Consider the following 8,162-nt stretch of genomic DNA (forward strand, 5'->3'; position numbering starts at 1 on the left):
AGAAACATGGACGCAGGTGCCAATACTTTACTTATTGTTGGACAGGGGAGACAGAAGCAGGGAGTCTATATTTAAAGTCATTATAGGATGAAGAATGGTTGTCGTGGGTAAATACAAAATACTTTTTTTAAACTACTATGTGGTTTTTTGCATTTTGCTCACTTAGGGTGCTGCAAATTTGTACCTGATTCTTAGAGTTCTCACAAAGGCATTTGGATCAGTATATTGCTGTTAAGTATAAATTTATATCAAAGAATTAGAGCCTGTAATATTTTATTGTCACCTTGTTAATGTGCTTTGTTTAATTACATATTTGCAAAGTGTATTCACCTGGGTCTAATGAGAGAGAAATTTTTAGTTATTTTATTTTATTTTTTAGCTGCTCATTTTATCTTACTGTGGATATATTGCTGGAGTATGACATAAAAGAATCATTTCAAAAAGGGTTCCTGATAAAATTTGGAAGCTGTGATCTTCATAATTTAAATTTAAAGAAAGACTACCAAAGTGTGGGTAATTCCAAGGTGCAGAAAAGCGATTATAATGGCCCACATCAATATTTGTCAACTATCCATAGCAAAACCTGACAACCTAATAAATATGGCAAAGCTTTTGAGTTTTGCTCAATCTTCACTGAACAGAAAAAATTCTTAGCAGACAGAAATGCTGCAAATGTGAAGAATGTGGCAAAATCTGTAGGCTGTTCTCAGATTTTACTATAAAAAAATTCATACACAGGGAGATGGTACAAATGTGAAGAATGTGGCAAAGACTTTAAAAGTTTTCAAACTGTCCTGAACATAAGAGGGTTTAAACTGGAGAGAAACCCTACAAATGAAAAGTATGTGACAAAACCTTTACCTGCTCCTCAACTCTTATTAAACACAAGAGAAATTATACTGGAGACAGAACCTACAGACACAAAGAAAGTGGCAAAGCCTTTAAGTGCTTCTGAAACCTTCCTAATTATAATAAAATTCATACTACTGAGAAACCCTACAAGTGTGAAGAATGTAATGAAGCCAATCAATAGTTCTCAGAACTTCATAAACATAAGATAACTCATACTGAAGAGAAACTCTACAAAGGTGAAGAATGTAACAAAGCCTATAGGTGGTTCTGAGACCTTACCAAATATAAGATAATTCATACTTGAGAGAAACTCTACAAATACAATGAACATGGAAGAACAATTATGTAGTTCTCTGCCCTTATAAACATAAAATAGTTCATTCTGGAGAGAAACCCTATATCTGTGAAGAATGTGGCAAAGCCTTTACCCACTCCTTAACCCTAATTCACCACAAGATAATTCATATGGAAGATAGACCTTACAAATATGAATAATGTGGCAAAACCCTTAAGTGCTTCTCAGACCATACTAATCATAAGATAATTCACACTGGAGAGAAACCCTACAAATGTGAAGAATGTCGCAAAGCATTGAGCTCATTGTCACATCTCATTAAACATAAGATAATTCACACTAGAAAGAAGCTCCATAAGTGTTCAAAATGTGGAAAAGTCTTCAAGTCCTCATTTTGTGTTCAACATCAGAAACTTTATACTGAACCAATGCAACATAAAGCTAATGGCTGTTGAAGAACATTTAACTTATGATCTAGGAGGGTCTCTAAGAAGTTGCTTTAAAATCTGAGTGCTTTTTTTGGGGTGTGTGTGTATATATATATAGGCCTTTACTATTATGTAATGTCCTTCTCTGTCTTTTTTTAAAACCTATATTGATGTAAAGTCTCTTTTGCCAGAAACTAGGAGTGCAACCTCTGCTTTTATTCTGTTTTCTATTTGCTTGGTAGATTTTTCTTTTTCTCCTTTCATTTGAGGTTATTGGAGATGGGTGTCTTGATTACAGCATACCATTAGGTCTTGACTGTTTATTCAGCTTGCCACTCTGTTTTTATTGTTTGTTTGTTTTTTGTTTGTTTGTTTGTTTTGTTTGTTTGTTTTTGAGACAGAGTCTTGCTCTGTTGCCCAGGCTGGGTGCAGTTGTGCAATCTCGGCTCACTGGAAGCTTAGCCTTCTGGGTTCATGCCATCCTCCTCCCTCAGCCTCCTGAGTAGCTGGGACTACAGGCACATGCCGCCACACCTGGCCAATTTTCATGGCTAATTTTTTGTATTTTTAGTAGAGATGAGGTTTCACCGTGTTAGCTAGGATTGTCTTGATTTCCTGACCTTATGATCCGCCCACCTTGACCTCCCAAAGTGCTGGGATTACAGGCGTGAGCCACCTCACCTGGCACCACTCTGTTTTTTAATTGGGGAATTTAGCCAATTTTCATTCAAGGTTAGTATTCATGTGTGTGGATTTCATTCTATCACTATGATCTTTGCTGGCTCTTTTGCAAATTTATGTGGTTGCTTTATAGTGTCAGCAATTTATGTATTTTAGTGTGTTTTTGTAGTGACTGGTTATAGTCTCTTTCTTATTTAATGTTTTCTTTAGAAGTTCTTATAAGGCAGGTCTTGTGGTAAAAGATTTCCTCAGCATTTGCTTAACTGAATAGGATCATATTTATTTTTATTTCTGAAGCTTACTTTCATTGGATATAAATTTTTGGTTTAAAATTCTTGCTTAAGAATGTTGAATATTGGCCCATAATCTCTTCTGACAAGTAGAATTTCAGCTGAAAGGTTTATTGTTTGTTTGATGGCCTTCATTTAGAGGTGACCTGGCTTTTCATGGATAATATGTGGAAATATGTATTTCAAGTGGTTTTCATTCTCCCCATGCCTTTCAGACACTCTTTTTAACCATAGATTTGGATTCATTTCATAATCCTGTATATCTTAGGTGTTTTGTTCATTCCTCCTCATTATTATTATTATTATTATTGTTTTCACTCTTCTTGTCTAATTTAAGAAAGCCAGTATTGAAGCTCTGAGATTCTTTCCTCTGCTTGTCCTATTCTGCTGTTAATTTTTGTGATTAAATCATAAAGATTTTGTATTGTGTTTTTTCAGCTCTATTAGATTGGTCACACTTTCCCCCTAACTGGCTGTTTTTTTCTATCTATTCCTGCATTTTTTCCCCTTCATTGCAATGGGTTGCAACTTAAATTTGTAGCTCAATGAAGTTTATTAAGTTCCATATTCTGAATTCTACTTCTGTCATCTTAGGCCTCACTGGAAATGTAATTTCATCATTTGGATGAAAGAAGTCACTATGGGTTTTTGTGTTTTCAAAATTTTTGTACTGATTTTGTCTAATGTTTGCATGTATATCTTTGAGGTTGTTGACCTTTGAATTTTTTTATCCTATTTAATGGTCTTGAGTATTTGATGTGGAATAAGGTGTTTGCAACCAACAAACTTTGTTCCTGGGATTTTTTTTTTTTTTTTTTTTTTTTTTTTTTTTTTTTTTTTTTTTTTTTTTTTGGTGGTGGAGGGGCTATGCACAGCTCACAATTCAGAGGCTGCATACTCTGGGGAAATTGTATTGTGCTCCAACTCTCTTCTCTGGCTCCTTGATATTTGGAGTCAGTCACTCTTTGTCACTAAGGTGTCACAGCTTTAGAAGATAGTGGATATGGGGTATCTCCCTGTCTTTGGGCATTCACCTCAGTGGCAGAAACAAAGCAGTTGAGAGAGAGTCAGCTGTACCTGCTGGAGACTGTGTGGTCTGTTGCACTAAAGGTGGTGTTGGCTTGGGCAGGATGCTGGCCAGTGAAGTTTATGATGCCTTATTTTTGCCCCCCACCCATGAAGTAATAATTGCTCAGAGTGTGGGAGAATACACTTTTTGTCCCACAGTGTTAGCAGAAAAGCACAGATGAGGCTTTCTGGCTTTCTGCCTACCAAAAGTTTATCTACAGTAGGAGTTCCTGAGGGTAGGAGAAGCATACTGCATTCCCATTTGCTGGTGGGGCAAGCAAAGTCAAACCCACCTTTGCAGACATGTGCCAGCAAAGTAATATGGGGAGTTGCCATGGTGTCAGGGGAAGATGCAGTATGGGAAAGATACACGTAGGCTGCAGAATGGGGAAGATACATGTAAACTGCAGTGATAGTGTCTGCTTTCCTGGAGCTCTTCAGGAGCCAAGCATTGATTACCAGGCAGATGCTATGGTATGGGCTTCTAGGCTATGGTATGGGTTTCTAGGATACCTGAGACTGCCCTGTAAGAAGCTTTAGCTAGACTGGGACCCTGGGAGAGGCCAGATGGCAAAGGAGTGCTCAGTTGGACCACCCCCTTCTGATTTGCAACATCATCCTGTAGAAATTAGTTCCAACAGTTCCCCTCAGCCTAAAGTGTCTTATAGGAGAAAGTTTAGCCTAGAGAACTGGCCATCACTGGCCATATTTTGCTATAGAGGCTCTTGCACCAAACCCTTGGAAACCACATAAGCTGGCTCTCTGCCCCACCTGTTTGCCAGTCTTCTGAAGGGCTGCATCTAAGAGAGATGTAGGTGATCAATCCCTCAGTGCAGTCAGTCCTGGATGGAAAATCTGTGCTTTTGGCCAAGTTAGGGACTCACTGTCTTGTGAGGAGCATTGGGGAGTTTGTGGGACCCATGGAGAATGGACTGACCTCCTCTCCTTGGGTATGCTGCAGCTTGTTTGAGGTGTGAATAAGGCACTTAGGGTTTTGGATTTTTCATTAGTTTCAGGGCAGTAAGGACAGTTCTACTGCAGAGACAGTGAATAAATATATCCAGTTGCCCCTGGAAGTTCTGTCCATGGAGTTCTTAAGTTGTTACTAGCTCAACAGCTGTGGCAATGATTGGCTAGTGGCCCAGGCCTGAAGAACCTGCCCAGTGAAAATATATGAGAGCAAGAACACATGTAACAGTCTGTCCGCTTTTGTAAAGAGCTGCTGCAACTGCAATAGGCTGGGTGTCCACTGCAGTATCTAGTCACCATAGAATTTCCAGTACCTGAAATTATCACCAGTGAATGTGCAAAAAAGTAACAATGGCAGCATGCCCTTTTCTCTGGGAGCTCCATCCCAGGGAGGTACAGACCTGTTTTCAGCCCAAAAACACCTGTAGGTTGTAGCTGGAAATACCTGTTGAAAGGAATTCCCTAGTGAAAAGAAAGTGATTGGGGACCCACTTAAGAAAGAAGTCTGCTGGGTACAGCAGCTCATGCTTGTAATCTCAGCAGTTTGGGAGGCTGAGGTGGGCTGATCAATCGGAATTGGGAGTTAGAGACCAGTGTGGCCAACATAGTGAAACTGAATCTCTACTAAAAATACACAATTATCTAGGCATGGTGGCACATGACTGTAATCCCAGGTAGTCGGGAGGCTGAGGCAGGAGAATTGCTAGAACCCAACAGGCAGAGGTTGCAGTGATCTGAGATTGCCCCAGTACACTCCAGCCTGGGCAACAGGAGGAATACTCTGTTTCAAAATGAAGAAAGGAAAGAAAGAAAGAAAGAAAGAAAGAAAGAAAGAAAGAAAGAAAGAAAGAAAGAAAGAAAGAAAGAAAGAAAGAAAGAAAGAAAGAAAGGAAGGAAGGAAGGAAGGAAGGAAGGAAGGAAGGAAGGAAGGAAGGAAGGAAGGAAGGAAGGAAGGAAGGAAGGAAGAAAGAAAGAAAGAAAGAAAGAAAGAAAGAAAGGAAGGAAGGAAGGAAGGAAGGAAGGAAGGAAGGAGAAAAGAAAAGAAAAGAAAAGAAAGAAAGAGAAAGAAAGAAAGAAAGGAAGGAAGGAAGGAAGGAAGGAAGGAGAAAAGAAAAGAAAGAAAGAGAAAGAAAGAAAGAAAGAAAGAAAGAAAGAAAGAAAGAAAGAAAGAAAGAAAGAAAGAAAGAGAAAGAAAGAAAGAGAAAGAAAGAAAAAGAAAGAAAGAAAGGAAGAAAAGAAGGAAGGAAGGAAGGAAGGAGGGAAGGAAGGAAGGAAGGAAGGAGGGAGGGAAAGTCTAGCCATATTTTTGTAGAACACCTCTGCTGTGCAGAGGTGCCACTTCCATTCACAGTTTATTTGGATTCTCCAAAGCCAGAAGGCTGGATCAGCTAAGTCACATAAACAGGAAAAAATGGCAGCCCACTCTTTGCTCTAGGAACTATAGCAGAAAAAGTTTTCAAAATTCCATCTACCAAACAGGGCCAGTGATGTTAGCCGGAGACACTCATCGGGAAGTACTTTTCAGTGAGGAGAAAGGAGATTGGGTACCTGCTTTAACAGGCAGTCTGGCCATGTCTTTTTAGAGCACCTGTACTGGGCTAACAGATCCTTTGTGCTTCTAGTAAGCTTGGGCTCCTCAAAGCCTGAAGACTGGAATGGCTAATTTTATCAGGCAGCAAAGATTGTGGCCAACTCCTCTTTCTGATTGCTTCATCCCAAGGAGGGGTAGTGCTGCTACCGATCATTGGCTGGAATTCAAAGCCAGTACATCTGTGAGACACTAAGAAAATGTTTCCTAGAGACCATCACTGCTAAGCCCCCTGGATTCTGCCTTTTTCCTATGTGTATGTACAGGGTTGTAGCATCCTTCTTTTCTGGAGTTGCAGCTACTTTTTCTGGGAAGCCTGGAAACATCATATGTAAGGCTTTTGAATCACTGCACAGTCCTGAGCAGCTGCTCTGCTGAGACTCCATGTAGCTATGTGTCCTATACGGAAGGCCTTCGTGAAGTGGGTTTATGAGGGGATCACCTCACCAGAGGATTGCAAAGATCTGTGAAAGAATCATGGGTTCCCAGGATCACACATTCACTTACTGCCTTACTGGGTGTGACAGTTTCCCTGACTCCATGTTGTTTTCAGGAGTCCCAGTGTCTTGTCTTGCTTTACTCCATTCTCCTTATGTTAAGTTGCTTCTTTGATCAGTCCTAATGGAAATAACTAGAAGTTTCCACTGAAAGTTATGTATTTATGCACACCTTGCCTTCCTGTCTATGGGAACTATGCATTCTAGCTGCCTCTTTCTAGTCAGCAATCTTGATCACTTTCCTCTAAAGGGAATCTATATTAAAATAATTTAATATTTTTTGAAAATAAATATTATCAAAAACAAATATTGATGTAATTTATCTCTTACCTTTGAAAGTATATCTTTATTTCTGGAATGTGTGTGAAAGAACATGGTCAATATTTGCTGCACCAGAGTTATGAGAGTTTCTTCTATATTAGAAGGACAGATTTATATACTTTTCCATGGAAAGTGAGGAAAACACAAATCCAAGATACTTGAAGAATTTATATGTGCAGAGGCAACTTAGTGGATGGTTTAATTGAGTATCATAAATGACAGTATGATAGGAGTGTGGTAAGGGCAACATTCTGCAGAGTAAGAGAAACAATTTGATTTTTAGTTGGAAATTGTTTTACCATTTGCAAATTAAGGTAATCAAAATAAAGTGAATTCCAAAATGCCTTTTTAATGATAATATGTGGACTCTATTTGTTTTAATAAACCAGTATTGTTGTTGTCATGTTAAAGCTATTGTACATTGAATGTGTATCTTGCCAGTGATGTTAAGTTATCCCATCTTAACCAAGGCTGTAGGTAAGAGATGGTAACAATACGCTACTGGGGAACAGTGGAATAACATCTCTAGTAATATTTTTGTGTTGTTAGTGTTTTTTAACTTAAAATAATTTGGAAAGTATGTTTCTTAAAACTTATATTTTTGTTTTCTTTGTACCTACAGGTTATTATGATGGTGGTAATGAAGATACAAATTAGTATAATGGAGCTATATGTTTCTGAATATTGAACAACTATTTAGAAATTTTATCCTACTTTTGTTCTATTAAATGTATGACATCTCTGCTCTGATAAACACATACAGTACTTTAGTTTTGATTTACATGAATTTAAATATAAGAAATATGTTACTGTAAAATAAACTTTAGATGTGTAATACATTGATAGAAAATAATCATATTTGTTTATCATTGGTTACATAGAGAAGAAAAGAAAAATATTAGAATAAAACAGATAATTTTACAAATGTTCATATCTTACAAACAAACCAGAAACTTCAAGATTTTCAAAGCAAATCTATTTTCTCTGCTTTGTATTAAACTCCATGATGTAAAATATTATTGCTAGTGGCTTAGAATCATCTTCTGCAAATATTTCTCTTTTTTTGTATGTTTGCCTGTTGCTCACCCTAAACATAATATATAAATTTTTTCATCTAATTTCATAGAACACTCTTTGGACTGGACTTGGTGGATCATGCCTGAAATTCCAGCA

General features: G+C 38.0%; 1 long non-coding RNA gene across 1 annotated transcript in view; it reads left to right on the forward strand.

Moving 5' to 3' along the window:
• Positions 1–7,827, forward strand: part of LOC129053117 (uncharacterized) — a 28,547-nt gene extending 20,720 nt beyond the window's left edge. The window contains exon 4 of the long non-coding RNA XR_008518229.1: positions 7,612–7,827. This is a non-coding gene — a long non-coding RNA (uncharacterized LOC129053117). The remainder of the gene's footprint in view (positions 1–7,611) is intronic.
• Positions 7,828–8,162: the final 335 nt, after the last annotated feature.

Source organism: Pongo abelii, chromosome Y (assembly GCF_028885655.2).
Source record: "Pongo abelii isolate AG06213 chromosome Y, NHGRI_mPonAbe1-v2.0_pri, whole genome shotgun sequence".
Taxonomy (NCBI): Eukaryota; Metazoa; Chordata; class Mammalia; order Primates; family Hominidae; genus Pongo; species Pongo abelii.